Raw genomic sequence first — 5,416 nt, forward strand, 5'->3', positions numbered from 1 at the left:
TGCAGTTACCGGCCGCTCCTATTGATTCCGGGACTCTGAATGCGATGCAGGAGTGGACCGGTGGTGAGCCCGAGGAGCATGGGCTGGGTTATCGTCTTTCAGGAGGGCGTCCAGCACGAGGTGCTACCATGGCGAGGCCAAGGCGTGATGAGGATGGTTCTTCGAGAGCTCAGGAGGGTGCTGGGATGGCTGATGCCCAGTATAGGAGGCTGTCACGGAGGATGGATGCTATGTATGAGACGCAGAGCAGGTTTGCTCAGGAGCTCACCCTTGCGCTAGGGACTACTTTTCGAGGCCTTGGAGCTGACATCCAGTGGCCAGTTTTTGGTGAGGACTCTGAATATCCGCCTCCTGATACACCACCCACTGAGGGTGATGATGATGGTGACCTTGAGTAGGTATACCCTGTGTTCCTTTCTACTACCTTCACTGGGGACAGTGAAGATTTTAAGTTTGGGGGTGGTAGTTAAGGAATATTTTGTGTGTGTGTCATATAGCTGTATATTCATGATAGTTAGTTCATATAGTTGCATAATTTTTGCCATATAGTTTTTTTTATATAGCTTTATTTGTTTATCATATCATGTAGCTCATGCATATACCATGATCCCTTTTGCGATGATTTACCGACTGATTTGTGATGTTGGTGCGAGTGTAGTGATAGCATTAAAGTGATGTTGAGTCGTGTAGGTTGATATGCATGCTAGAAACACTTGTATTTTCACTAAGTCTTAGAAAATGCTTAAGGACTAGATTGTTGTTATGATCTGATTGTTTTCAAGGTTAATCTATTTATTATGCTTAGAATTTTATAATAGGTTCTTAGTGATAAAGGCATAAAAAAGGAAAAATATGGAGTAAAAAATGGAATTTGTTGCTAATTGTGGCTAGGCGTCAAATGGCTAGTAGCCGACTCGTATGTTTATGCGAGTAGTCTAGGGTTGAGCAAGATGGAGTGAAACGCACTTGCTCAGAAATTTTGAAAAAAAAACAGAAAAAAAGAAAAAAAAAGAAAAAGAAAGAAAAAAAAGAGTATGTGTTTATGCATAATTGATCACGAGTGGGCTATTTGTTATTCGAGTTATTAAGTTCTTAGGGGACTTTGTGCCTAGTGACCTAAGGCTTTTAGAGTCTGGGATCCGCTAACCTAACGCTCGCTACATGGATACCATTGTATAAGTCTTTTGTGGACCTCACTCATTGCACGGTCAAATAAGCATTACTGTTAGGAATAAAAAGCATGATTCCGTGATAAGCTCCAGAATTCTTGTAGTGTTATAAGTCACTTTGTGCCTAGAATTTTTATTCTTTGTATAATCATGTGATTGCCATGATGATAGTTGAGTCATAATAATTGATTTAGTTCCGGAGCATATCTGTTAAGCATCTGCACACACCACGTTTTTGGTTGTATGTTAGTTGGCATGATTTGATTGATCTTTAGTCGCCTAATTGCATTTGTTGAGATGTTGTAAGTTGGTTGGTTTGGTCGAAGTAAGGGGGATCGCTGCATTACATATAGATTGCATTCATGCATGTTTTTATTTGTTTTTGAATCTGTGACGCTTGAGGACAAGCATCGATTTAAGTTTGGGGGTGTGATAAGTGGCATTTTATACCACTTCGAACGTCTTAAAATAGCTTAAATTGGTGTCTTGAAATCAAGTATTTTGTGTATTTGATGTGTTTTTCTAGTGTTTGTGCATTTTAGGGTAATAGTTGCATTTCGGGGGAGTAATCATCAATAATAAGTCTTGGCATGTGTCTAGCATTGCGAGAGGGAAGAGAGGAGCAGATTACAGCGAAGAAACGGAGCAAAAATCAGACATTTTCCAGTAGGGGTCTGAGCGCCCGCTCAGCTATGCTGAGCAGCTACGCAGGAAGCTGAGTGCCCGCTCAGCTATGCTGAGCGGCCGTGCAAGGTCGAGAAATCAGATTATTTATTTTAGACTTCTATTTCTGTTTGGTTTCCAACTTCTGTGTAATCTGAGTTTTATGGGACTTCTATATAAGGAGATTTCAGAGACGTTTCACGTGTGTTGAATCGTTGTATTAATCGAGGAGCGAAGGAGATAAGGAAGAAGACCGTTTTAGCACACCATAACGAAGATGAAGCATATTTTCTTGTGATTCTTTATTTCGTTCTAACGTTGGATGCTAGTTTTCTTTGCTTTGAACCTATTTACTCTTGTGACGTACTCTGGTTTAATATAATTAGTTTAGTTATTATTCTTTTGTGTTTATTTATCATGTTTTCATATGAACCCATGATGACGATAAGTGCTATCATGGGCTAATCGTGATCATGGGGTCGTAACGGATTTACTATGGAATTCTTTAGTTAGTTGTTTAATACCTTAGTGTGTGATGATTATATGATATCTAGTATTGGTTGTGCGTATTCGTCTTATGTGCGTCGCGAACATATAAGATAGGGTGTTAATCTCTTGTGAAGCGACGGTGGATCTCGAGATTTAGAACTTGCCATGCTAGCATAGGTTCATGTATGATGTTGCATGATTAGTGGGTAACTCTAACCATTTTATTCGCCCTGTGTAATCAAAAGGAATAACTTGTGCTTAAATCATTATGTTGTCAATTTCTGTAGACATATAGGGACTCAACATAATTGATGCCTATTCAACTTCTATCTTAATTATGGATGTTTGGTAGAATGGTATTAGGTCAATGAAAGTTGGCTTTTATCAGTATCGTGTTATTCGATTAATATCATCGCTGTTGCATGCTAAGGGTAATAACAATGACTATTGAAGGAAGTAGTAATGAAGTTGTGATCTCATGAGTGTTTTAATATTGTTAATTCGAAGTATTAATTAAGTGGTTAATTTTAGTAGTTAATTGTAGTTAATAATTAGTTAACAAATCTAAGTGTTATTGTCTTAACATTGAGAAGTAATCATACATTGGTGAGTGAGTTTAATTGAACATAATTAGTCTGAGTCTATGTGGGAACGAACTAGAAAGTATTATTTATTACTTGCGAACGCATATACTTGCGTGAATATTAGCGCGTGTTTTCGCCCTAACAATGAGTATTACACTCTTGATGCGTTGGATGAAATGGATCAGTCTATGGCCTCCCTGGGAAGAAAGTTTTCAAATATAAGAGTCAAGAAACCTAGGTAAGAATGATTTCCTTGCTGATGTGATGTTCATGAATACGTGTTAGGACGAAAACACGTGCTAATATTCACGCAAGTATACACGATCGCAAATAATATAGAATTATTTCTAGTTCGTTCCCACAGAGACTGGTTTAGATTAATTTTAATCAATGTACTTATGCAACAATGTTATGGATATTATTCAATGCTAAGACGATCAATATATTGAGGTTGTTTATAACTATGATTAACTAAGAGGTTATACTAAGGAATATTAACTCAGAGAATAAAGAAAGTTGAATACTAAATGACACAAACATGGGATTCTAACTTCATTCAATAGCCTTTTCGTTCTTAACCTTAGCATGCAATGGTGATAACACTAATCAGATAACACGAAACTGATAAACACCAATTTTTGTTGTACGAATACCATACTACCAGACATCAACAAAAGAGATAGAAGCTGAATAGATACCAATTATAATGAGACCCTATATGTCTATAGAATTTGACAACATAATGGTTTAATGCACAAGTTATCTATCGTGATTACATATGGCAAGTAAGATGGTTAAAATTACCTACGAATCATGCATAACAAATACATGAACCTATGCAAGCATGACAAGTTCTAAACCCCTAAGTTCACTTTCGCTTCATAAGGCATTGAAATGAAGCAGGTGCATTCGTTAAACCAAAAGGAACAACTAAGAACTCATAATGGCCCAGATGCGTTTTAAACACCGTCTTGTGAGTATCGGCATCATTGCCTCAAATCTAACCACTTCGAAGGTCCAATTTAGAGAAAACCTTACTATCATGAAATTCATCAAGTAATTTTTCGATAATTATAATAAGAAAGCGATTCTTGATCGTGATCGCGTTAAGAGCTCGATAGTCGTCACACATACGCCACGAATTATATTTTTCTTGACAAGAAGAACTGGAGAAGCATACAGAGATGTACTATGCTTGATAATTCCATTTGCTAGCATTTCCTTTACCAATTTCTCGATTTCTGTTTTTTTCCAGGTAAGAACATTTGTAAGGATTTAAATTCACTGGATTATAGTTATCAACCAATGGAATAAGATGATCTTGAGATCGAGGAGGTGGTAGACCTTTTGGGCTCTGAAAGATATGCTGAAATTCTGTAATTAAAGGCTGCATTAATTCAGAAATATTACTATCATGTGTTTGTGAGTCTTCCAGTAAAGATAATTATATCAAAAAACAGGTACCTTCATGAACCTTACTATTTTCATCAAGCTGGATTTCAATAGTAGTTTGAGAAGAGCCGTGTTGAGTGAGGAGCAACTGACGACCTTCCCACGTAATCCTTGTGTGACCCTTCCTAAAATCAAAATTCAATGGGCTGACCTCTTGCATCCACTGAACCCCTAGTATCATATCATAACTTTTTAACAGTATGACATAGAAGTTTGAATGAAATTTTATATCCTTCATACACCATTCTAGTCGGGGTAAGTGCTTAGTGCATTCAATGTGAGACCCATTAGCCGTTGCCACTTTTAAAGGTAAGCAAAAGTGGAGTGCTAAATTCTGAGTTTTATCCAATGAGCTTGAAACACAGTTATGAGTCGAGCTGGTATCAAGTAGAATACTAATTTGTTTACCTTTAAGAGCGCCTAACAGGTTTAATGTTTGTATTCCTCGAGTACCTTTCAATGCATGAATGGACAACCTGCCATCTTCTGAGACGTCTTCGTCCATAGTAATGAGATCATCATTGCCAAGTTATTCTTCTGAAACTATCATAAACAGTTGCGACTTGGTGCAACGAGGGCCTGGAGTAAATTGTTCATCACAGTTGTAAGATAGGCCCAATTCCCGCCTTTGAGCCATTTCAGTAGGTGTAATTTTTTTTAAATCGTGCATGTGTGAGATTGCCATCAAAAAAAGGGTAATGATTAGACCCATATTTTAGTTTATTAAGGTCAGAAGAAGCAAAGCCTTTGGATCTGTAACTTCCTTCCCTGTTCTTGTCACCCAAAGTTGAATTAGAAAACCCCTTTGGTTGGCTTTTAAAGATATTAGCAGTGCGCCTTTCCAATAAATTGACCAGGACCTCTTGTTCTTTGTCTTTCACCATAACTTCTTGTAATGTATTGAATTTATAAACATATAGAGCTTGCTGGATGTCTTGGCGTAGTCCACTTAAGCAACTGGCCACGTAGAATTCCTCCGTAAGCAATTTTTTTATTGCAAGCAAATGACTTCTAAGTTCCTCGAATTGCCCTATGTAAGCTTCCACAGTGTGAGTTTGC

Source organism: Apium graveolens, chromosome 7 (assembly GCF_009905375.1).
Source record: "Apium graveolens cultivar Ventura chromosome 7, ASM990537v1, whole genome shotgun sequence".
NCBI lineage: Eukaryota > Viridiplantae > Streptophyta > Magnoliopsida > Apiales > Apiaceae > Apium > Apium graveolens.